Source organism: Tamandua tetradactyla, chromosome 12 (assembly GCF_023851605.1).
Source record: "Tamandua tetradactyla isolate mTamTet1 chromosome 12, mTamTet1.pri, whole genome shotgun sequence".
In the NCBI taxonomy this organism is placed as follows: domain Eukaryota; kingdom Metazoa; phylum Chordata; class Mammalia; order Pilosa; family Myrmecophagidae; genus Tamandua; species Tamandua tetradactyla.
Genome location: NC_135338.1, coordinates 62,298,886 through 62,325,676, shown reverse-complemented (window position 1 = coordinate 62,325,676; position 26,791 = coordinate 62,298,886). Strand labels below are relative to the sequence as shown.

The 26,791-nt window shown below is 46.8% G+C and overlaps 1 long non-coding RNA gene across 11 annotated transcripts; it reads right to left on the bottom strand.

The window, feature by feature from the left end:
- Positions 1 to 1,254: 1,254 nt before the first annotated feature.
- LOC143652215 (uncharacterized) lies at positions 1,255 to 14,263 on the bottom strand. Of its 11 annotated transcripts, none has more exons than XR_013160497.1 (5): positions 11,979 to 14,263; positions 4,339 to 7,991; positions 3,004 to 3,074; positions 1,658 to 1,876; positions 1,255 to 1,405 (listed from the first exon to the last, which is right to left on the bottom strand). It is a non-coding gene; the product is annotated as an uncharacterized LOC143652215 (long non-coding RNA). The 11 variants fall into 11 exon arrangements; XR_013160502.1 differs by having other exon boundaries at positions 1,658 to 3,074; positions 4,339 to 5,487; positions 5,841 to 7,991; XR_013160501.1 differs by having other exon boundaries at positions 1,658 to 3,074; positions 4,339 to 5,970; positions 6,054 to 7,991.
- Between the last annotated feature and the right edge of the window lie 12,528 nt (positions 14,264 to 26,791).

Here is a 26,791-nt window from a genome sequence, read left to right as displayed (position 1 = left end):
CCATCACACTCAAGAAAACCCCAAACTCTGCCTCAGCTTCTAAGGATCTAGCAACTCCCCAGAGTTTGGACCAGCTCATGGGCCTTCTTGATTTCCCTCGAAGATGCCACAGGGCTTTCCACCATGCCATGCCCTCTTCTTAAAAAGCCCCTGCCCCACATGTCCAGCAAGTCCATCCCCCCCCCACTTTGTTCAAGTCCCTATCTCCATGCACCCTCCCCAGCAAGGCCTTTCCAGACCCTGAATCTAACACAAACATCCACCCCACTCTGCCTCATTCTAGCACCCTAACTTGCTTTCCATTCCTCCCTCAAGCTTCCTGGTGGACAAAATTATATTTTGTATCTTGTATTTATTGTCTGTCTCTCTCATCAGAATGGGAAGTCCACATGAACAAGGACTGTCTTGTTCACTGCTCTGCCCCCAGTTTAGAGGCAGCAGCTAAGATGTTCTAGAATCTTCTGGAACACAGCATGTACTCGATAATTATTTGTTGAATGATGAATCATTCCATGTTGACTGATCACTTCCTGTGCTATGCAGTCACACTGAATAATAAGAGAATGTGATAACAAAAAGATTCTCTATTTGACGTTTATCATAAAGAGAACATATTTAGGGTGACCTTTCTTTCAATTCCAATAACAGACTAAATGAAAGAGGTACTGTACCACGGCCCAAGCACAAACCCAGTGGGAAGGGAGAAGAACGGGCTGGATCATACAGGATTGTGAACAAGCAAAACGCATCAGAAACAAGGCACAGACCTGGACCAACTAAGTCTTCACTGAGGATAACACTGTTTCCAAAATGCCCCCCACCCCAAGCAAGATTTGACACTCAAAAAAAAGAGTCTTCCCTGAAGGAAATAGAGTAAGGAAAACCAATTGTTCAAATAATAGAACTCTCAAGAAAAACACTGCCTCTTCCTTGCACTGGCATGGTCTCCAGGAATTCGTGTTAGGAAGGGAGGAGACGTACACAACTTGAAACAGGGGATACATGTTCTGTGTGAGTGGGATTCTCACTGGTGAGCCTCCTACTATGTACAATGGTTGAAGGCAGCACTGCACACTTCCAGGAGATGGCAACCATATTCAGCAGTTCCCTGACCTGCAGCTTGGGTCCTGATCACATGCAGAGCAAGTGACATGCATCACCAGCTAGTGTCAGCTGCCCTCGTGCTTACCCTGGGTAGGTACTGCAGTCAAGACCTCTTTTCTGAAAGTGGATTGTTTCCGGGAAGCCGTCCAAAGCAGTATTTGATACTGAAAAACTGGATGTCCCTGTATGATTCGTCATAAATAAAGCGAACACAGCAGGGATAACCACTCTTCAAGTACCGAATGCTAGTGCCGACGAGACGCATCTTCACCAGTGCCAACCTCATCTCCAGCCAGTTCTCCTGAGGATCAATCAGGTTCTAGGGTTAGGAGGATTGGGGGTTGCACATTGTAAACCCAGCTCATGCTCTCAGGCCAACCATGCGCTCCTGTCCCCTCAAGAGGGTCTGGGGGCTAACAGCTCTTCCCAGGAAGTTTCTTAAGCAAGCTCAATACTTAAAACCACCAACCTCCCCTCATATGACTCAGCACACAGAAAGCAAAGCAAGAGAAGAGAACTTGAAGAGAAGTTCTCTTCCAATAACACCACCAACCAGAAAAGCACCACCTCTTCTTCCACGCTGATGTGGCCTCTGGGAGTCCATCCTAAGAAGTGTCTGGATAGGTAGGGACTGTGGATCAGTTGACATACATCGTTTATAAAATGTATGTTCTCTGATCAACCATCCACTCCCCTATCATGCAGTGGGTCCCAAGAGCTGGTCTTCAGGTTGGAGTCCTGTCAAGGCCTGTCTCCCAAGTGGGCCTTTGTCCTGAAAAACAGTAGCTCTGATGAGACTAGTCAGATGTACAGTGAAGGCCCAGCAGTCAAACTAAACATGGTTCACCCCAAAGGTCCAAGATTTCCAGGGTGAGGCTCAGGGGACCATGTGGCTTAATCCTAGTGGAAGGGTCAGGCTCTGCTGGGGACAAGTCTTTCAAGTATCTGGGGGAGGCCATGACACTGATGTCCACTCCTTGGAGTCAGAAATATATCCAAGAAGGATGTAATGCCGTATGACTACTTAATATTATGTTTCTTGTCAAGAAAGCATCACAGAGTGAACCTGCCATACACTGAGTCCCTGGCACACACACGGCCTCATGTCCAGGTACTCCTCCTTAAGAAAGGTTGGAAATGGAGGCTAACAGAAATAGGTGGCCTCAGTCATGATTAAAGCATAAGCAGGCTGCTGACCTCGTGCCTTACCAATGTCATAGCAGGGCTGACACCAGTGACTTATCCCTAACGTTGGTCTTGATCTGGGAATAGGAACCCAGGGACATGTTATGAATTAAGTGAGCCCATCAAAAATAACCATTCTCCAAAAACCAAAGCACAGCGTGCTGATTCTGGGAAGTTCTCTCATAATGGATGGCATGCAGAAATGCAGGAGAGCACAACCGCTCCAGCCTCAAACTGCTAAAAGTACGGCCCATAGGCCGATGGAAAAAGCAACATGGGAGCTCGCTACAAATGCTGACTCAGCCCCAGAAAAGAATCTGCCTTTGAATAAGATCCTTAGATGACAGAAATCATATACACATTTTAAAGTGTGAGAAACACTGCTGTGGCCAACAACCATTCCTATACCTCCCTACCTCCACCCCAAGTGCTGCTGCTAACCAAAATGTGTTATTCCTAAAGGTTGTACCACAGCTGAGAGTTTCACTGGATGTGATGGGCCCAAAATAAGGCATGTAGCTCTGTCATATACGCCAAGAATAAACAAACCCTATGGGATGCTATTCTGAAGCCCCAGAAAATAGGAATAAAGGAAATGTACTGTGCTTTCCTTAATGTCCACGTCTCATCTAAGAAGTCTTCCCTGTTCAGAATGGACACCAAAGATCAGGAGAGGCTGGCCCTAGATCCCCCTGGTCCACCTGGTCTACCTGCCTCATCTGGGAGATTCCTGGGACCAGTTTCTCTTCAGTGGAGTCGGAAATACTTCAAGGAATTCCTCATGGCTATAATTTAATAACAAGACAAGAAAGATTAAAACTTGTTAACATCCTTCAAGTAACATTGTGTGGCCCTAAACCCCCAAATAGTATCTCTACCCTAATGCTGGCATTCGCTCAAGGGCAGAAGGCATGCCCCTCAGGGTCTATGAATTAGTTATCATAAATCATCAATAAAGTCATGCTCCACAATGGGGTCGGGCGCCGAAGTCCTCTTGCTGAAGCTGGCATGGTGCTTGAGAAACCTTTTGAAGCAAAGTTGGATACTAAAACAATGGTTGTCCGATATTAATCATCATAAATATAGAGACCATACTACGGACAGCCATTCCTTAAGCACCAAAGAATCGCACCATCAAGGAGATCACAGTGTCTTCTCCAAAGTGATGAGCCTTCCAGAAAGTTCTTCTCAGGTGGTCCAGACAATGAGCATTAGGAGGTCAGCTACACATTGAGAGTAGCACACACTGGGGTGTCAGTCATACTCTCAAACCCAGGAGAAGGGTGGCCGACACCAATGACCAACCCCAGGGGTGGATGTTATGTTCAAGAAATGCCTCCAAGAAGCAGGATTTAAAGACCAAAAGAATGTCAGCCAAGTCACCCAGGAAACAAACCCATCATCAAATGGCAGCCCCGAGGAGCCCACCCACTCCCAGAGGAAGGAATTGCATGCTCTCTCTTCTACCATCCAGGCACAAAGGGCTGACACATGCATCTCTTTACAGAAGTTGTCTTGGTGTCCAGGAAGACCGCCGAGGCAGGATTTGATACTCAAAAAGAAATTGTCCTTGTATGATTCATCATAAATAAAGCGAACACACCAAGGATAATTTCTCCTCAAGTATGAAACAGCAGCGCAGACAAGAAAATCAGCATCTCCAGATGTTTGGATCAAGGTTGGATAGTGATGGCAACAACTCACTAGACCCAGGTACTTACATGCACGCACACACACACACATACACACACACACACACACACACACACACAGTGTACCACAGACAATCTCTCTTTAAGCAGCAGGGAGCCAAGCTGCCACAGAACCTATGTATCAAAGGATGGGGAATCTATGGAATGGCCCTCATAAGTGGAGCAAACATCGTCAGTGGCTCTGTTTTCCCAGGTCTGCTGACCCCACTGCATTTGGCATGGTGCTCTGGAAGCCACCACAATGTTGGCCTAGTCACTGAGCCCCAAGCATCTCAATCACCCCCATGATAAATACCCAGCACAGACTCTGGGTTCCAGAATCCATCCATTCACATACCTGAGGACACGGTTGACTTCCACAGATGACACAGCTCCAAAAATCCATGGCAAGATTTTAATATCACCAACAACAACAATGGCAGCTTCATATCATCATCACGGCTGTTCACAAAGTGCTGTGCATCGAGTGCTGTTCTAAGACATGTGCAAGTATGACCTCCTTCAGTCCCCTGCAGCCCCACAAGGCTGGCACCATCATGGCTTCCATTTGACATGGAAGACGAGAGGCACAGAATGATGGAATTCTTGCCCAGCCCACACAGTTAGTAAGTGTCACAGGAGGGTTCCAAGCACAGCAAACGGGGTTCGAGTCTGCGCTCTTGATACTGAAAAAGTGGATGACCCTGTACGATTCGACACCAGTAAAACGAACAGGACAGGGATAACCACTCTTCAAGTACCAAAGACTAGCATGGAAAAGAAAGCCACTGGCTTGGCCGGACTTTGCTTCTCTTCCAGGTGAGGTCCTGAAGATGAATTAGATGCTGAGGGTTAGTGGCCGGGTTACAAGCATTAAGCATAACACACACGCTAAAGAAACCATATGGCGAAGTTGGTGATAAAACCACTGCCCCCATGCCACACTGCCTGGGCCGGTGACCCACCTTCTGGGGAAGCAGGAACCCCAACCGCATACCCAGAGTGTGCCTTCTGACCAATCCCCCAAGCAAATCCTGGCCAGGCGATGGTCCCGAGGCTACCGCCTTCCCTAAAGGCAGCAGTATGTCCACGAAGCCATCTCTGCAGAGTGGTGACCCACACAAAACACAAGCCACACGGCCATGCATGCACATACCGCATCCCTGGCAGAAGTGTGGATGGGGTCCGCCCCGACAAGGTTTGATGCTCACAGAGAGCTTGCCCTTGTATATTCCATGTCAATAAACCGAATATACAAAGGGTAACCTCGCTTTAAGTACCAAACAATAGCACTGGGCAAGTCCTCTCTGCCATTCATGAGGCTGACCTCGTCTCCGGGGCTCCATCCTAGGGAGGGATGGATAGGTAGGGTTAGCAGGCCAGGTGGCAAATACCACCTGGCAGGGGTATGCTCACTGGCCAGTTCTCCATCCAACATAGCTCAGAGTGTTGTGGATGCCAGTGCCTGTTCCCTGAAATTGGCATTTCCAGGTGTCTTTCCAAGTTCCTGAAAAAGAGATCGACCCCACAGGACTTCAAGTGCACAGACTGAGCTCAGCCTCAATTTTCTGCAGACAGCACTGGGGCTGGAACCACCATTTCTTCCCTAGTGTAGACACTGCCTGCAGAAAAGTTCCCTGAATGATGTATTGGGTTCTGAGGGCGAGGGGACAGTGAAAATTTACATTGCAGATAAAGCAAAGGCCCCATGGTCACCATCTGTCCACAGTGATAAGTCACTGTCATTCCCTGCCCCCACCCACCATCCCCAAAACTAGCATGGAGTCCAGAAAGTCATGCTGGGAAAGGGGAGTCCAACTTGGGCGGGGGCTGCTCCTGATGTCCCTTCCCTAATCTGACCTCAGGTCCAGATGTCCCCACAGCAGGCAGAGGGTAAAAAGCAGAAAGCCACGAGGAACGTGTCTGGAAATGCAGAACCACAGCCAGGAAGATTAACCAGTGTCCAGTTCTCCAGGCAGCTGTCCTAAGGCTGAACAGAAAGTGACAGTCAGAGGACCAGGACAAACACGGAGATAGAAGCACGTGCCCTCTCATTTTTCAATATGTACGTACCTGGCATACTGCGGGTGCCCCAAGGCTCTGCCCAGACCTGGCTTCCCATGAAAGAAACTGTCCCAGGCAGGATTTGAATCACAAACCACAGAAATAGCTCTTGCAGATTCAGCTCAGGTACCGCAGACAGGGCAGTAGCTGCCCAAGGACCAAAGAGGAGTATTGTGAGAAAACCTGTCTCTTCCACAAAGGTTGGGCATGAGCTTCTGGAAGCCATCCTGGATGGAGAGGTGAGGGTGGGTGGGGCAGCCTTCAAACCATCATCAATAAAGTCCATCATCTGGGGTCAACTGTCACTTGTTGCTGCCCTTGAGCGGATCGGACATCAGGTTCTCTCTCCTGAGCTTGACATTGTACTTGAGAAGTCCTCTAAGTACACCCGGTCCTGAGAAAGGGCAGATTCATTTAATTTCTATCCTTGAAAAAGCAAATCACCATGAGACACAGGCCTTCCCACCTCCCACCAACTCAGCACAGCCCCCAGGAGTTCTCCAGGGGAAGAACAAGGTGCCAAGGGTGGAAGGGGTACCGGGGGCCAGCATCCCAGGAAGCCCCCACTCTTGGCCAGAGAAGCCGGACACATACCTGAGAGGGGCTGGCATCAGCTCCCACCTCCTGATGACAGACCTGGTCCAGCACCCCTTCCCAGACAGAGTTTGATACGCAAATAAGAGTCTCCTCCTGTATATTCGCCATTAATAAAGTGAACATACAAGGGGTATCCTCTCTTCAAGTACCAAAGAGCAGCACAGGTGAGCCTCACACCAGATCTTCTCCCACAGGGCCTGAAGACCAAGGGGGAGGGGTGGGCGATGAATATCACTGGGTCAGCTCTGGGACCTGCTCTGCACCCTGAACACACTGACCCGGCCCTGAAGGGGTCACAGCCAGGGCTCACTGCAAGGCAGGATTTACTTCCAAGTGAAGAAGTGAATCTGTCTTTCTATCAACATAACCAACAGACAGAGGCAAACTCTCTTTAAGTAGCACCAAGCTACGAGAAGAATTGAAGCCCTGCCCTCCTCCAAAGATGACATTCCCTCCAGGAAGAGATTTTAACGATACTTTGCATTGGGAATCAGCCATCCACAGCAGAGAACCATCAGGGGAGAAGGCCTTTCCAGAGCTGTCCAGAGATCCTGATGAGCGCCCTCCTCCGAAGCTGACAATGATGCAGCCTAGGAGCAGACTGGGTCCTGGAAGGCATCACCTGGCCCTGCCTTGTAATAAACCAGAGGAGGACCCGCAGGTCAGACTGGAGGTACCTGAGTCAGGATGACAGAGGAAACCCACCCAGGGCTCTCCACCTGACAGTGTCCCCAAGAAAGACCGGACTGTGGGGCCAGTTGCCCAGGTGGTCCTCCCAGTAAGCATGGCACAGATTGGGCATGCCCAGCCATTCACTTGCCTTAGACGGGCACTGACATCAGCATCCTCTGCTTGGAGTCAGAAGTTCTCTCCAGGATGGCTGGAGACCACGAGTTAGGTGACCAGCATCATCTGTTCAGCATCAGCTCTGTGGCCACCACCCAAAAGTGTGATCTGGGGAGGTGGACAGCTTTTCTTACAAGGTTGGTGCTGACAGCAGAAGTCCCCTGGGTAGGAGGACTTGGGCCTGAGAAAGAGCAGGTCCAAATAAATACTGTCTTTGAAAAGGCAAACGGTGTGAACGCCCTCAGTGCAGATGAGAGCAGAAGCATAGCCCTACCCCCGCCTCCAGCCAGCTCAGCGTGGGCCCCAGGAGTCCTTTAGGGGAAGAACAAGGTGCTGAGGGTGGAAGGGGCACCAGGGGCCAGCTTCCCAGGAAGGCCCTGCTCCAGGCCTGAGAAGTCAGACACATACCCGAGAGGGGCCGATGTGAGTTCCTGCCTCCTGACGATGGAACAGGTCCGGAGCGCCTTCCCAGACAGAGTTTGATACGCAAATAAGAGTCTCCCCCTGTATATTCACCATTAATAAAGTGAACATACAAAGGGTATCCTCTCTTCAAGTACCAAAGAGCAACACAGGTGAGCCTCACGTCGGATCTTCTCCCACAGGGCCTGAAGACCAAGGGGGAGGGGTGGGTGACGAGCATCGCTGGGTCAGCCCTGGGGCCTGCCCTGCACCTTGAATACACTGACCCAGCCCTGAAGTTGACTTTACGTCTTAGCATCTCTCCAAGACAGGACTGGTCACCAAAAGACAGAACAATCCTGTATGACTTGAAATACAGGTAACACCCCTTCTATGCCTGTGAAACTACACTGGGAAAGAACCAATTATTCTGCCCAAAGGCACTGCCTCCAAGAAGTCCTCCAAATGGCATATTGGCTACTGGGGATTAGAAGACACAGTAACATACGTCATTGAAAAAAAAAAAGAAAAACCAAAACACTGCATGATTCATTTTCACAAATCTTATGGCAGGGGTAAGAGTAAGGTCCTTTTTCCTGAACTGGTTGTGGTGCCCAGAAGGCCATTCAAGCCATAATCTGTTACTGAAAAGCACTCATTTTAGCACAAATCTCTCATTAACTAAACAGATAACAATATCAGTAATCCCAGGGCTTTTTTTAATCATGATTGGTAAGAAGAGAACACTGGGGCATAATGGTTCTGGTGGTAAGTCCCTTAAAAAACCTGGGTGCCCTGGACCAACCCCATTCTTTTAGTCTGGATGGGCATCGAAACGGCCATCCTTTCCCTTAAGTGCCATAAAGGCCCAGAAGTCACCCCAAGAATGGGCTGGGTAGCATGGGTGAGCCGTATTTAAATTAGACGCTAATGCTACTTAAGACCATTTCTTCACTGTACTGAAGATTAACGGACTGTGAATGTCTGCCCAGAGACCAATATCACATCTGAGAAGACCCTGCTGGAGCAGCAACTTTAGTGGATGCCTTGTCGTTCCACTAAAAGGGCTCACCAAGGGTATTATTGCTTTCTAAACAGAAGCAGCTCTGAAAGGAAAACCACTGTATCTTCTTCAAAGTCAGTACCTCTCCTAGAAAGTCCTCTGAAGGATACATGGGGTCAAGAGGGTTAAAAGACCAGGACAGGAAGAAAGTGGTAAAGGCCTTCTGGTCGACCATGCACTTGCAAACCCTGGAATAGGTGGCTCCTGAAGTTGGCCTTGTCTGCAAAGTTTCCCAGGCAGGATTTGCTCCTGAGAGAGAGCTTCCCCCTTGTACATTCATTACAAATAAAGCAAATACAGGAAGGATAAGCTTTCTTCAAGTATAAAACAATACCACTGCAGGAAGGTCACTCTCATTGTAACAAAGTTGGTGTCAGATCTACAAGGGAGCCTAAGATGAGCAGATTGGATACACAGGGTTAGTGCGTACCCAATGCTCATTACATGTGAAGGACATGCCTGTGGGTGAATCACATGTCCACTCCCCTGTGTACCCTGAGGTCCTGCCCACCCCCAGCAGTGCCCTGAAACTGACAACCCAACCAGGTTTTCTCTGTGGTGTGAATGGTTACTGAAGAGAGAGATTCCAGAAAGTGCATCATAAACATGGCATATACATAGAGAACAAACTTGTTCAAGGTCAGTGAAGCAACACTAGGAGCACAGCCTTATAACCATACATCAAATGCCGAACAGCCATACAGCATATCTCACACAAAGCACAGTGCTGTGTCCAGGTCCCGTTCTTGTACAGGGAGGGGTACAGGGACATCTCTTCTCTGACGGTGACTTCGTTTCCTGTGAGGTTTTCAAAGCAGCATTTGATACTGAAAACGTGGATTTTCCTCTATGATTAATCATAAATAATGTACTCATAGAAGGAGAATCTACCTTTTAAATACCAAAGAAGGAGTCCATCCTGGAAAACGTGAACCTATGCTTGATTCATCAAAAATGAAAGTTAACATGGGGTAGAGAAGCTTCCACGGAGTAATTGAGAAGACGACCCACAAACATCTTCATCAAGCTGGCTTTTCACCAAAGATGGGTGATCCTCAGGCGTACGTTGTTAATTAAGACATGACCAGTGGTCTACCAGCTTTTTCCCTACCCAGGCTGGCAGAGAGAGAGAGGCAGGGCGAGCCCTAGCAGTCTCTTCCAGAAATACTTCCAAAGCAACATTTGATACTGAAAACATGGATTTTCCTCTATGATTAACAACGAATCACGTAAACATAGAAGGAATATCCACCTTTTAAATATCAAAGAAAGGCTGAATCTTGGAAAGGGCAAATCTGTGAGGAGTTAGTTCATCTAAAATGAAAGTAATCGGCAGTCTTGTGAAGTAACTGATGACGCGCCACAGCCTCCTGGCCAAGGTGGCTTCTCAGCGAGAGGGGGCCACTAAAGGTGATGGTCGGCAGACATATGGCACAAATGAAGCACATGTCCTGCGGTCCACCATCTTTTCATTTACCCGGGAGAGGCTTCACCCTAGCTCGCCTTCCTGATGCAGTCCAGGAATGTTTCCAAAGCAGTATTTGATACTGAAAATGTGGATTTTCCTCTATGATTAACCACAAAACAACGTAATCATAGAAGGAAAATCTACCTTTTAAATACCAAAGAAGATTTAATCTTGGAAAGCATGAATCTAGGCACAATCCATCAAAAATAAAAGTAACAGAAGATAGAAAAGGCTGTTGAGCTGTCATGGAGCAACAGTGACGCCAGACGCCACCCCTGTGCTGAGATGGCAGCTCGGCGAGAGGGCTCGAGAGGGCTCTTCTCAGGACGGGTGGTCCACAGACATATGGCGGAAATGAAGCACATGTTTGGGGTCCACCATCTTTCCACTTACCCTGGAGGGGGTAACTCTATTGTCTCTTCCCTGATGGTGACTTCAGTCCAGGAATGTTTCCAAGCAGCATTTGATACTGAAAACGTGGAATTTCCTCTATGTTTAACCATAAATAACATAAACATAGAAGGAATATCCACATTTTAAATACCAAAGAAGAATTTAGTCCTGGGAAGCATGAACCTAAGCACAATCCATCAAAAATAAGGTAACAGAGGACAGACAAACTCTGCATGGGCTTCCTGTAGTAGTGGCGGCGGTGGCCTGCAGAATCTCTGCCACAGAACTTTCTAGAAGAATGGCTCCTGATGACAAGGGTCGCTAGGTCCTAGGGCCTGCCTTCCATTCACACCTCCTGGAGGGGGCCGACCTTCCTCTCTCTTCCACGAAGGCGATTTTGTGTTCAGATACACAAAATCTTTTCAAAGCAATGGCAGATAGTGAAAATGTGGATTTTCCCCTATGATGAACCATAATTCATGTAAACATAGAAAAGACATCTTCCTTGAGAATAGCAAAAAAATGAATACCCCTGGGAAGCACACACCTGAATACAATTTGTCAAAAATCTAAATCCTTCAGGGCAGCCCAGTGTTTTCTAAATTCCAGGAAGGACTGTGATGTCAGACCCTGGACCCTCATCCTAGAAGGGGCTAGGGTCCTCCCAGGCAGTGATTTCATAGACGAGTGTATTTCTAAAGCAGCATTTGATTCTAAAACAACTAGTTGAACTTAGAAAATCCAACATAAATAAAGTGAGCAGAATAGGAACATCCATCCTTTAAGTTCCCCAAATTAAACTTGGATATATAGAGAAGTTTTCCCACAGTCAACATGGCCTCCTACGGCACCCGGTGACAAAGGTCATATAAAGGTGTGTGCTGGACAGCCAACCATCTTCTCACATACTTGGAAGGGATGAGCATATCAAAGACCCTTCCAGAGGGTGAGAATTGTGTCCAGAAAGTCCCAATTGGCAGGTTTCTATGAGTCAACATGACAGACTGTTAGGAATATATTAGGTAAGTAGATCACAAACACTCTCCACATATAGCTGGCTGGCAGTAGAGCATCATCTTCACCATTAATATCATCCCCTTTACCCCCAAAATTAGCACAGCTTCCAGAAAAGCATCTTTTAGGTGGAGTGAATGCAAAGGCTTACCTAACCTGGGGTTGGGCATTCTCAGCAAGGCGTGCCTCCGAAAGTTCCAGGAAAGTACCGATAACCATAAACTCAGGCTCTGATCTACAAGGTTGCCATCACCTCTAGGAAGTCTTCCTAAAAACAGACTCAATACTGAGGACAAGTGGGCAGGTGACATTCCTCATAATGTGCACACTCCATGTCAGCCTTCCTTTCATGTCACAAAGGAGTGCTAACACCAGGGACTCTTCTAAAGTTGGGATTGTCTCTAAGAAAGGACACTGTCCTTGAAAACCACTGCCTCCTTACCAGGTGGACTTAGACATTCCTCCTAAAGATGAATGGATCAGGTAACAGCCCATCTGCAGAGAGCTTGCAGCTGTGACTCGTGGAGGACACAATCCTGATGCCCCCAAATCAGCCAGCCAAGCACACTTCGTCATAAACAAAGCAAGCCCACAGTGGACATAGGTTCTTCACAAGGCATCTGGAGCCATGCCGCTTCCCAGAGACTGGGGTAGACTCCACAAAGCCCTGTTAAGCAGAGAAGAGACACTGCTGGTTAGAGGAACAGAGGCCTATGTTGTAAACAAATATTCTGAGTGGCCAGTCTTCACTCACGTCCCCATGCATGAGGATGGCAGGCTCCTGAGGAAAGCCTCTCGCTGGAGCTTTTATTAATTGAATTACAGGCAGCCAAGAAAGATCTGTGGGAGACAGAGTGACCAACCAAGGAACTCTTCTCTTCAGCTATCATGGTGGAGCAATGTCTACCCATCCACTGTTTCTTTTAAGAAGTGGCATCACTTCTTGACTGTTCTGTGAAGGATAAAAAGCCAACTTGGATACCAAGGGCTGGTGAACTGACATCATAAAAGGTGTGTTCACTGGGCTGTCATCCATCCCTGTACCCCAGTTTGGGGCTGACACACACTGAGGTGGACATTTCCTCCCACTACTCCTGTGGAGTAGGAAGTGGGTATCAGATGACTCAAAGGAATATAGCCCATGGGAACTTGGTGATCCAGCCAGACATAACTCAGGAGGGTTGTTTGACAACAAACGTCCCTTCCCTCAAGTTGGCATTTCATCCACGAGGTTCTTATGGTATTACGACAAAAACCCTCATCCCACAAAAAGTGAATGCTACAGAACAACCTGTTTTCAAGGGCCTTGGAATAACAGTGAGCCTAGGACCACTATCCCCTTTCCAAAGCTGCTGTGTGGCTGAGAAGACCTCCAAAGCAGAGAGTCGATGCTCATGAAAACTCAGCTCCCTTACCTCTGAGGCTGCAGCTTCCTTCCACTGGACTTTTCTGAGACCACACCTTTCCTTGGCTCCATCTCCTTCCCTATCCTGCTTCCCCGACTTCTTCCTGCAGTGGCGTTCCCTAAGAGCACTTCCTGAATCAATCATTTGCCCACAAATCTCAAGAAGCACCCCACCCCCAATTAGGAGAAAGGATGTGATAGTAACAGGCATGGCCCCCAGGGAAAGGACAGAGATACAAATCAAAGACAATGTCTAGGTGAGTACAGGAGGGGAAGGGTTCTACAACCTTCCTGTGAAGAGTTTCCAAAGAGCTTATAGCCTCTCTTTCAGATAGGCATCAGAAAATTGTAACATTCCCAAGAAAATATATATTTGGTTGTTTATAATAAGGTCATTTTCCTTCTAAAACATTGGTGTGCTTGCTGTGTGTTCATAAAAAAATTCTCACAATCATTTTGTATTTGTCTATTTTTCAATGTATATTGATGTCTTATCTATTCATTTAGAGTTTAAGCTTTGGGAAGTAGGGGACTGGTCAATATGTATCTTAGGATTCTCCTTCAAGTCTGAAAGCTGTGTTAAATATTTACTTTTTCCCACATTTCTATGTTAATTCATATTTTTTTATCTTATTCACATTTCTACGCTTTTTTTAAAACAAATTGGGGTTATACAATATAAATTTGATGTTTATAGATTTACCTTAGGAAATAGGATTAAATCAATAAATTCTCACATCTCAAAATAAAAATAAATAAATAGAGGAAAACACAAGCCATCTGGTAGACCATGTGTTTTCCTATCCTTAGAGAAGGGTCAACATTCACATCACTTCCTAAACTTGACACCAAGTGTGGCAAGTCCTTCAAGGAGGTACTTGATGCTAAAAACAAATCCAACATGCAATATTCACCATCAACAAAGTGAACACATCTTGAAGACTCCCTTTGGACACCTCAGATCAGCTTCTGCTCTCTTCCAGCTGGTAACCCGTATTCCTCCAAAGAAGTAGATGGGGCAGGTTACTGCACAGGAAAGGTAACACTCCCTCAAAGTTTCCCTTCCTGTGTCTGGAGCAGTAACAATGACAGTAATGTGATGTTGGCATGTAGACATAGAAGTCCTCAAAGATGGGAGATGAGTTTCGATTCTGAAAAAGAAACAAAAACTGTACCTTTTACACATTTTGGGGGGCATAAAGAAAAGCCACCATAGGGCAACTGTTTTCCAAATGGTGATTCAGAACAAGAATCCTCTCTAAAAGGTCCCCTGGGTTGAACAGATCCTGAGGGTCTGCAGGCCAGGTGGTGTGGATCATATATCAAATGCACAGCTGGCCCTCCACCTTTGCTTCAGGGCACCTGAACAGGTGCTCCCAGTGCTACACCTTCCTTGAAGTAGGCGCCTCACCCAGAAGGGTGGGATTTGAATTAGTAAAAATTACTAAAACAGGTTAACTATGTAGAATACATCTACATAGATGTATCTACAAAGATAACCTTTGTTGATGGCAAGCCCGGACCTGAAAGCAGCTGCTGCTTCTCCCAAGGTCTTTCTGCCTGCAGGAAGATCTCTGAAGGGAGGCCAGGATTCAGAAGACAGGTGGAAGGCCATTCTGAAGGGCACCTGCTGAGGTCATCAAGACCCAATGGGACTGCCATCAGTGTCACCAACATCCCTCGGTGATGGGATATGATACTCAAATAGAAGTGCACCCGTATTTTTCGTCATAAATAAAGCAAACAAACACAGATAACCTCTTTTCTAGTACCAAAGCGTAGCACTAATGGAAACACCACAGCCTCTTCTCCCGGCAGGCTAAGCTCCAGGAAATTCTCCTAAGGAAGATGGAGGTTGGAGGTTAGCAGACACCAGACCCACGGTTGCTAACATGCTCTCTGGCAAACAACCCAGTTACTTACCCTGGAGAGTTGGAGATGTCACCAAAGGTCACATCTTAAACAGCCTTCCCTCCAAGGCAAGATCAGATACTGAAAACAGGTTGGCCAAGAATGATTTCATCATGAATAAAACTAATGCACCATGGTAAACTCTCTTCAAGTACCATCGAAGAGGACTTTCACAGAGCCACAGGAGCCTCCTCCAGGAAAATGGCCTAGGAATGAACTCAAGGCAGAGGCTGAGAGATGGGACAGCACAGTCTTTGATAAAGCACACGTTCAGCAGCCAACCATCCATTCCCTGATTCTGATCAGGGGCCAATAACAATGTCCCTTCCCTGTCGATGGTGTAGAGAAGCATATTCCACCAAAGAAGGGTTGGAATCTGGAAAAAGTTGAGCTAGACAGGATTAGCCTCAGTGAAATGGCTGCTCCAGGAAAACCCCTCTCCCAGAAATACAGGGACCACTGCCTTTCTCTATAGTTACCATACCTCATCAATTCTTCTATGGATGTGTGGGTGACACGACATTGATTAAAATATGTGCAGCTTGGCCAATGATACACTGAAATTCCCTGGAGAGAGTTAAAGGATGGTTTCCATTGGTTGTCATTTATACTCAATCAAATATTAGTGTATTGATTATTGTTTGGTATTTATTACTAATGTATCAAAGTATTGGTTGGGTTATTAATTAATTGCTAGATTACATTTTAATTTGACTTGGGGGGGTGCTGTTAGCAGCCCTCATCTGAACTTTTTCTTATGTTGGGGAAATCTTCATGATAAAAGCTGAAACCCTCTTTCCCCAGCCTTCCATGGATCTTGGGAGCTGGCATAAGACCAAGGCCTCGCCAACTGGTCGTCATTTGAGGTTGGATTGAAGATGGCAGGACACTGACCATTCCAAACCCAGAATCAGTGAAGGGTCTGCCCTTGGGTGAATACTCTGAGTACATACCAAGAGAAGTTGTGATACCTAGGACCCTTCCCCAAAGTTCCATCGGAGCCAGAGAGCTCTTCAAGGTGAAATTTGATACCAAAAAAGAAGTGCACCATGTTTGTTTCGTCACATATAAAGCGAAAATAACATGGGCAACTTCTTTTCAGATACCAGAGGTTAGCATGATGGGTAAGTGGCTGTACTTCCTCACCTCCAGCAGTCCACTTGGCTGAGAAGGGATAGCAAGGGTTAGGGCATGGTCATGGGGCTGGGACAAACACCAGATCAAATGCATGCTCAGAAGGCATGGGGCATTTGCTCACCCTGGGGAACACAGAATGCACGCTCCTTCCCTGAGTGGCTGCGACTTCGGGAAGCCCCATGGGTGAGGCTGATGCTGAGCAGGTGGACTGTGCCATGAGTAGAATTCACTCATGAGAGGTTCCTATATGTTTACTATCAACCTCCAAATCCATGGAGTGTAACACTTTCGATAAAATTGGATGATCTCCACCCTGAAATAAAATCTCCTCCATCAGTCAGTGGTTCCAGTAAGAGCTCCTTTTGAGAGATGGGAAACTGAGTTAGGAAAAGTAATCACCAGTGCATCATCAGCTCTCTGCTGACCCACTGAACCACGTACCTTGTATGGTTCTGACATCAGTGTCCCCTGCGTAAGGGTGCTCCTGGTTCCTCTGAGACATGGTTTGGTTCTAAAACATATGCAGTTTGGTGTGACTTGCCACAAACACAGCAACCCCATCAAGGACAGCCAAAGATCAACAGGTAAAGGAGATGGCAACAGCTTCTGCAAAGTCACATCACTTCTGGGAAGTCCACTAGGAACGGGTGGAAGGGCTCTGAGGTCAAGTGGGCCGGGTGAAAAGTTCTGAGCCCACCATCTTCCAGGCCTCCTGGAGAGGTTCCAGTGGTGCTTCCTTGTGGCTGGCAGACTGTGAAGGCTGCAGAATCGGACACAAAACACAGTATGTGTCATTCATAAATTAAACCACTAGCCACAGCCCTCCTGAAGTACAATCGCAATGATGCAACAAGAAAAGTCATCTTTCGCCCAAGAATTCCCATGAGGTAGGATACTGAGGGTAGCTTAACCAGGAGATAGGATCACCGTCAGTCACGCTGACGGTGGTGTGATATCATCTGGAATGTTTAAGTCCCAAGTAAAATAAACCCAACTCAAACTGCTTTAAACAATAAAGAAATTTATTGATTTAACTGAAAAGTATAAGGGCGGATTGAACTTCAGGAAGAGCATGATCCAGGGGATCAAACCCAGGTCCAGGCCCCTCTAACTCTGTAGGGTACAAGTTCCTGCATGTTTACTATCAGCATGTACAGGTATAGGTTCCTGTGTGTTTACTATCAACAAAACAGGTACAGGCTCCTACACGTTTACTGTCAACATTATAGGTACAGGTTCCTGCATGTTTACTATCAGCATACACAGGTACAGGCTCCTACACATTTACTATCAACATGTACCAGTACAGGCTCCCGCATGTTTACTATCAACATTATAGGTACAGGTTCCTGCATGCTTACCAACAACATGTAGGGATATAGGTTCCTGCGTGTTTACCACCAACCTCGCAAATCTGGGTCCACACAGCAACCAGAGCCCAGACGTTCTCAGTCTTTTTTTTTTTTCTCCTAAATTTTTCTCTTTATTAGAGAACTTGTGGGTTTATATCCTCTTGGTCTTTAAATGGCTGTGGAAGCTGCATGGTTGACATTATCACATCACACAGCCTAAGGAATAGAGACAGTCCACTCCAGCAGCTCTCACAGAAGAGGGGGAAATATTTCCATTACCAGCAGCTTTAGCAAACATTTCATTCACTCAACGGGGTCATACTTTTATCTTTGAACCAATCACAGCAACAATTGGGTAGGATAAAGTGACTTGCTTAAATCTGGGGTGTCTGAGAGAAGGGGTCAATCCAACACAAGCTGCATGACAGGAAGAAAACCTTCACAAAGGGACTGAAGGGATAGTAAGAAAAGAGAAAGGACACAAGGCAGCAGAGTCTTGAACAAAATCCACTCCTGGTGCCCACATGCCTTCCCTGAAGTTGGCACGTGAACCAAGAAGTCTTCAAGGTAGAGAATTGGATACTGAAAAAGAAGTGCACCGCGAATGTTTCGTCACAAATAAAGCGAAAAAAACACGGGCAACTTCTCATTAAGTACCACAGGTCAGCACTGTTGAGCGACTCTGCTTCTCCCATGGTTCCTAAGGGTGAATGGATCCTGTTAGAGCACCAGGAGACACACAACAAGTACACAGCTTCAGAGCCACCCCCTTCACATACCTTGGAGGACTCTGACTGATGTGCTCCTCCAGGCATCATGTCCAAAATTTTCATGCAGCAAGATTTGTACAATTCATGATTTTAACAAAAGTCTCCTTAAGTGTCACAGACTGACCATGGTACAGAAATACAGGCTTTGCTGCCTGAAACTTCTGAGGGTCAATGAGGAGAGTCTAGAAGAGTCAACCTCCTGCCTCAGTAGAGGGGTAGAGAGCAATGAACCATACCTAATGGATCGCCTCAGCCAAAGAAGTTTTCATTGAATCGATACTGGAAGAGAAGTTTAACATTTGGCAAAAGTACAGAAAATGCCTTTTGGACACCACCACCTCCAACAAAATGGAGCGACCCTGAACCCTGTCATGTGTCACCATTAAAGACAGGTCTGAACTCTAGAAAGCGCTCTCCATGGGAGACAGGAAAATAGAGGTTGATGAGTTATAGCAGGGCAGTCAATGAGACCCAAGTTCTCAGTTGGCTCATGAGGTTAGTTGATCCCGTTGCCTCCAAATCCTCAGCCATCCAAGTATCCCCAACCTTAGCATGGCTTCCTCATGGGTGGAACATACCTCCACACCTGTTGCCTTTGGGCTTGGCCATGAGATGTCCTTTGGTCAGTGCACAGAAAGGTGCTCATAAGACGCCTCTGTGATTCCACTTACTTTCTTATGCCTCTGGCATCATCATGAGAACCACATGCTGGTTAGCCCAAGGGGACATTAAGAGACATGGGCATGACCACTGACCCCAAAACTAGGCCTTGTCTCCAGAAGTTGTCCTACACATGAAAGAGATAACTAGCATTACTAGACCAAAGACATATATCACTAACAGAAAGCATATTCCCTGGTTAAACACTGACTCCTATACTTAGAGTCAAAGTGACCCCATTTGTCCCTTCCCTGAAGTTGGTGTCATATCCAGAAGGCGTCTCAGGCAGGATCTGGTATTCAAAAACATACAATATTAAAAAGCATATAATAAAGTCCCCATAGGTCAAGCACAATTGAATAACAAACAGCTTCTCTTCAGGCACAGAGAAAGCCTCCCCAAAGTAATCAGTCTAGACTTGCAGTCTGCCCAGGGAGAAATGGATTCTGAGTGGTAATCACTTGCAAGCTCTCCAGTCTCCCATCCATTTACTCACCAGAAGTGCTGCTGACACCAACGCCCTGCCAAGAGATCTGGCTTTCACATCCAAGAAATCCTCCTGGGTAGAATTTACTACTGAAAAGAGATGGATCATACAACATTTATCATTTACATGGTGAGCTCATCAGAAAGTCTCTCTTCAGATACGACAGAGTAGTAGATTTGATATCAGAACCACAGACGTTCCCAATATCAATACGTGCAAAATGTTCACATGCACACATATATGTGCATGTACACACACACACTAAAACCTTTTGAGTATATCCTGGATACTTGTCCCAGGGAACATATATATCCTGCCTACCACATGTACTGAGGGGTGGCTTTCCCTTCATGGGGGCATGGATACCAAAGACTCTTCCTTAACCTAGCCTGCGGTCAGGCTAATAGCCCTTTTGGGCAGGAGAGATTATTCACTGTATTCACTTTAAGCAAGGGAGAGGAGGAATCCAAAAAGGACAATCCTTCTTTAACGATGCATATTCACGTGGGCACAAAGTCTTCCTACATCTCCAAAGTTTCCATGTGCAACAAGATGTCATCCCACAGATGATGGGGTGCTAGTGGATAGTCAATGGGTGACCTATCATAAATGAAGTGCATGTCACCAATCTACCATCCCCTCACTTGAGAGAGGTTGGCACTACTATCCCTTCACTGATGCTGCCAGCATGTCCAGAAACCATCCAAGCAGGACCTTCAACTGAAGAGCCCTTGCCCACTACACATCATCACAAAACAATGAGTAGCCACTCTCCACAACACAAATATGACCTTTCTCCAAACTTAACTTCCTTTCCCAGGAGGATCTTGAGGTTCCACACAGTCACCTTTCTTCCACCTACACAGAGTGGAGATGGAAGGAATGTCTATTCCCTGAAGGCCACATCAAGAACAAGAAGTGCCTCCAGGGTGGGATACAATACTAAAAAAGAGGTTTCCCATGTATGTTTCATCATAAATAAAGAGAAGACAACACGGACAACCTCTCCTTCAAGTATCGGAGATTAGCACTGATCAGAAAACAAATAAAAAACAAAACAAAAACTCCTGAATCTTCACAGATATTAGAGTCATGTCCAAGAAGTTTTCCTCCACTCTACCAGGTAGACCAGATGTCATGTGTCATAACTAAGAGGATAGTCTCATCTGAGTATGCTGGAGTGGTTTCTGGAAGTCAGTATGGTGCCAGGAAACCCTTCAACTGAAAGACGGTGGCCCATGAAATATTTTCCACCTATACAGAGAACATTTTCTGTATAAGCTCTCTCCAGCTACAAGACCTTCAAAGAGTAAGTTTGCCAGGCCTTGGGAAGTCCCCCAGCAATGGTCTGAATCCCAAGATCAGAACATTGGGAGAGAGATCATGAATAAAGCCCACACGCTGTGGTCAAGAAACAGGTGACATAGTCTGCAGTGATCTGACACGCAGGCCCCAGGATTTGGCAATGGATCCAAGCAGTCTTCCTGGGCAAGGTATGATTCTGAAAACAGGTATACAGTATCATGTCAATCATGGGTAAAAGAAGCAGCCCACTCCAACCTTTCGCCATGGCAGGTTCTAGAAAGCCAGGAGCAGGCCCCACACTCCAGATCAAACACTACTTTATGCTATCCACTTAATTCAGCAGAATTTCTAGAACCTGCCATGGCGAAAGGTTGGAGTGGGCTGCTTCTTTTACCCATGATTGACATGATACTGTATACCTGTTTTCAGAATCATACCTTGCCCAGGAAGACTGCTTGGATCCATTGCCAAATCCTGGGGCCTGCGTGTCAGATCACTGCAGACTATGTCACCTGTTTCTTGACCACAGCATGTGGGCTTTATTCATAAATAAAAAACAAGTTTCCTGAAGTCAGCTCATCAAATGTTTGCACCAGTTCTGAGAGTTTTTCTGCAAAACTCCTTTGACCACAAATATTTCAACGTACAGTAAAATATTATCTCTAGACTCCTTTTCACTTAAGCAGGGAGTTATGCCAACCCTGACAGGAGAAGCTAAGAGTCAAAACTGAAGAGAAAAAAATGCCAGGTTTCTTCTAACAAAACTGTATAACCGTGCCCTCCCCTGTCTCCAAGCTGGCTGTGAGGACAGAGGATAGAGAAGAGAGACACTGATGACAGTGCCCCTTTCCTGAAGTTGGCCTAACATCAGTCATTCATTAAGATTTAAATAAATCAACCACAGAATTTGGGTTAGAAATAAAATGACCCCAACCCAGGCCAGTTCCAGGGACCCCAAGGTATCATCATGATTGGGGAAACAGCTTTTCACACAAAAACAACCCAAAGGTGTCATTACCTCCAAAACACTCTTTCAGAATAAACACAAGGGGAGGGGCAGTGCTGTAGACCATCAACAGTCTCATCAGAGCATGATCTCTGTGCAACGAGCCTTTTGCCCACATCAATCAGGCTAACTCCAAGCCCCTCACTGAAGATGGCAAAGACCGGCGATCCCTCCAAGGCAGGGCTGGATACTGACCCAGGCTGGCCACACATGATTCATCAGAAGGAAGAGGAATGCAACTGCAGGTAACTCACCTGCCTGTTCAAGGGTGTGGAGCTATCATGGGGGCCAATGTCTTCCCCAAGTAGGCATTACCTTGGGAAGTCCTCCTAAAAAAGGATAAGATAACAAGGGTTAGTGGAACAGGTGTAACCAATCAGAAATAAGGGACAGGCTGCCTGGTCAGCCATTATCCATGTGCTTTTATGAATATTCACAACATCCCTTCCCTGAAGGAGGCTCTGAACCAGAAGGTGGGATTTGATACCGGAAAAGAGGTTAACCAGGTGTGTTTCATCATCAGTAAAGAAACAGAAACCCAGAAAACCTCTCTTCAGGTACCACAGATTAAGACTGATAAGAACATCACAGATGCTTCCCCACATTTGTCATTCAGTCCTGGAATCCTGTTAAATAGGGATTGGATACTGAAGGTTAGTAGAACAGGTGACATCAGACATAAACATAAAGCACAGGCTTTGCAGTCAAGCACGTATTTCTGTCCACTGGATGGGAGCTGACAGTGACGCCCCTTCCCTGAAGCTGTGGTCTGGACCAGAAGGCCTCCAAGATGGGATTTGATACTGGAAAAGAGGTTAACCAGGTGTGTTTCATCATCAATAAAGAAACAGAAACCCAGAAAACCTCTCTTCAGGTACCACAGATTAAGACTGACAAGAACACCACAGATGCTTCCCCACACTTGCCATTCAGTTCTGGAAGTCCTGTTAAATATGGAATTGGACACTGAGAGTTAGTCAATTAGTGGGTTAAGCCATTAGTTGAATGCACGCTGTGGGTCAACCATCCATCCAAGTACCCCTGAGGGGCAAACCCCCACAGCACCTTCCTGAAGTTGGCATCATGGCCAAAGGGTAGAAACAGTGCAGATGGTCACATGAGCTGATGCATTTATGACAACTCCCCAGGGCCACATTTCCTCAGTCACCACGAAGCAGCACAGACAACCCAAGCCAAGGCTGGCTCCACCAAAGTTCTTCCCACGGACTCACTGTGTCTTGAGGTGTGGTAGCCCAGGTGACCTGTTTCTTAAATAAAGTACACACACTCTGATCAGCATATCACTCAAATACTTTGGAGTGGTGTGGACAATGAGCCCCTTCCCCTAAATTAGGATGGTTCCAAGGACAGAGATGCTACCAAAAATGAGTCCAATGTTGCCATGTTTGGTACATGTGCAGTGAATGCATTGTAGATGCTCTCTCTTCATGTCAGTGGAGTGCACCTGGCCTCCGATGTATTGTCCCTTTCCCAAAGTTGGCACCTCTTCCAGGAAGTCCTCCAGGGAGGGATTAGATACTGAGGGTTAGTGGACCAGGTCACAAACGTCATAAATAAAGCGTGTGCTCTCTGGTCAACCATCTCATGTACCCAGGCATATGCTGATACACTCTCCTTGTCCTCGAGTTACCACTGCCCTAGAAGCTGCCAAGCCAGGGGGTTAAGCTGAGAAGAGGGCTACACACGAGGGTTATTGACACACACAAAGCACACACATTGCAAATGCCGCTGGGGCACACCAAGCCCGGGCATAGCCACCCCTCCCCCACCCCCGCAGTAGATGTTAGCTCCGGAAAGCTTGCAAGGCGGGATTAGATACTGAAAAGAGGTCGACCGTGTAATGTGCGCCATGAATAAAGCGAACGCGCCACGGACCACCTCTCTCCAAATACCAAGCAGCAGCAGGGCAGACGCCAGAACAGTGGCTCTTCCTCAAAGCTGATATCACCTCCCAGAAGTCTTCCAAGGCGAGATGTGATATTGAGAAGAAGTAGACCATGTGTCCTACGGCATAAATAAAGCGTACACACCATGGTCAACCGCATCTTCAAATACCATGAAGTGATGCTGACCCCCGCCTCTCTTCCCTTAATTTGATATCACCTCCAGGAAGCCCTTATAATAATATGTGCCAGGAGTTAAGCCAACAAGGCAAGGACCAGAATCCCATGCCCAGTGCTGCTAACACCTCCAGCATGTCCTAAAAGGCTGGGATTGGGGAGTGAGGTATGGTTGGTGGACCAAGTAGTCAATATCATAAACAAAACACATGGCCTGCCACCAACCACCTGGTGATCTGCACTGGAAAGCACCCACTACACAGGCCCTGTTTGCAAGCAGGCAGCACCAAGGTCGACTGATGCTGAGAATTAGCAGACCATGTTACATACGTCACAAATGATACGTAAGCTTTATGGTCTACCATCTCTCTAAGTACTGAGCAATGGTGCTGAAGCCAGACTTGTGTGTTCCCACGAAGTTGGCCTTGCCTCTGGGGCACCCTCTACGACTGAATTTGATATTGAGAAGACGTGGACCATATTACATACGACATAGAGCTAGCGCATGTTCTATGGTCAACCATCTTTTCAGGTACCGTAGAGAAGGCTGATGTCAGAACCGACGTCGCTTTCCTCTCGTTAGCATCCCCTTCAGGAAGCCCTCTGGTGCTAGGTGCAGTATTGAGAAGAGGCCACCATGCATATCTGCTATAGATGCAGTAGATGTAGCACAGAGAAACCCCTTAAGGACCCAGAATGGAGAAGACGCCGGAGCTAGAGCTACATGTGATATTTAGTATTGCCTGTGGGAAGTCCCTCACGGTGCATTCACTGTTATGAAAAGGTAGATCATGTAGCATGCATTGTAAGTAAGACATATGAAGCATGGATAACTTCTACCAAAGTACTGCAAAGCAGTATTGGTGTCAGAGCTGATGCCTCATCTTCTCTGAGGTCAAGATGACCTTTCTAAAGACCTGTGAAGCTGAATTTGACACAGAAAAGAAATAAACCATGTTTCATATGCCATAAAGGACATGCATTGTGGGTGGACTTTTTCCAGATACCATGAGGTCAGTGTGGACATCAGAACCAGTTCTCTCTGTCTCTAAGGCTGGTGCCATCTTTGAGAAGTTCTCTGAGGCTGCATTGCAGAGAATGACGAGTGGAACGTGTATTATCTGTGAACACACACAGCGTGGTCAATTAGATCTTCATGGGAAGCTCAGTGCTGAGTCCAGATATGGGGCATTTCCCCCACGATGGCTAGACTTGGGGTATGGAACAAAGATAGACTGACTATACAAGGATCATCAATGAAAAATCACAAGTCAGTGTTTCTTCAAATACCTGGAGTGGCACTTTCTCATGCAGTCACACCTGCCCCTAACTGTGCTTACTGGCCCATCTGAGGATAGCTTCGAGAAGAATGAAAGGCAGACCGTGCAGCATCCCCCGTGCACAAATCTTTGCAGTACGATCACTGTTTCTTCAAGTACAATGGGAGGAAGGTGACAAGGCTGGAAGCTGGACCCCTTCCTGGGGGTTAGAACTGTCTTCGGAAAGCCCTTCAAGGCTGCACTGGACAGGGAGGAGACGTGTTGCAGGAATCAACAGATTAAGCCCATATCGAATGGTCTATCATTCCGTCAAGTACCACACAGATGCTTAAATCAGTGGCTCTTCTCTTACTTCAGGCTCTCTCCCATAATAGTTTTGACAGCCGGGCTAGATACCAAGAAGCGGTTTACCATCCCACATACATATTCAAAATGTATGTGGGACGGTAAACCATTTCTTCAAGTACCGCAGGACACCAGTGATGCTGGAGGAAGGCTCACATCCAGAATGTTGCCTCCAGGCACCTCTTCAAGGCTGGCTTTGATACTGAGAAGAAGCAGGCCATGGTGGACACTAGACAAGAACTGTGTCGTCAACCACGGCACTGAATGCCATTGAGCAGCACTGATCCCAGAAAAAATCAAGGTCTCCTCCCCAGAGACGATGAGGTTTCCCAAGGCAGAACTTGATACAAGAAGGAGATTATGTCATTTTGCATCATGCAGAGAAAACATGCCACCCAGAAAACCATCTCTTCGAACATCATGGAGAGGCCCTGCTGTTGGGCCTGATGGCACCTTCCTGAAGACAGCGTCATTTCCAGGAGCCTCGAGGATGGATTTGATACTGAGGGTTAGTGGACCGTGTTACATACGTCACAGATAAAGCGTACGCTATACGGTCTACTATCTCTCCAAGTACCACACAGGGACATCGAGGACCAAGCTTGAGGATGCATCCAGATAGCCCTCTGGAGCTGGGTGGGAGCAGAGAGCAGGTCGAGCACAGCACATGCACCATGCGCAAAAACACACGCAGGCCAGGAGTCTCCCTCTTCAGGGTCAGGGCCAGTGCTGATGATCATCCCAAAGCTGATGGTTCCTCCAGAAAGCCCTCACAGGCTACAAGTCTCACTGAGCAGAAGTGGACGATGTCATGGATTTCATCATTTGATAATATTGGTGGAGTAACTGCCTTATGCCAGGCACCATACTGGAACTGAGGAAATAAATGGTGGGCACAGCAGGGATTGGGCATGGCATGTGGTTGGTGTTGTATGGGGGCAGGGAGGAACAAAATCAGAAACACTAAACTGCCTGTGTGGGGCCAGGAATACTTGCCTAGTTATGTGCCAAACAAGCCAAGGAAAATGTCCACGGGGCACTTGAGGTCCAGGACAAGGCTCTGTGAGTTCTGGACTTGAAGGTTAAAAATGATGCCCCAAGGAAAGGCCAATGGCCATCTGTGCCTCAAAATCAGGGTCCTCTCCAGGAGGTCGTCTTAGGCAGATTGTATTCTGAGCAGTAACCACCATGTCATCTTTGTAAACCAAGAAGATATTCTTTCAGT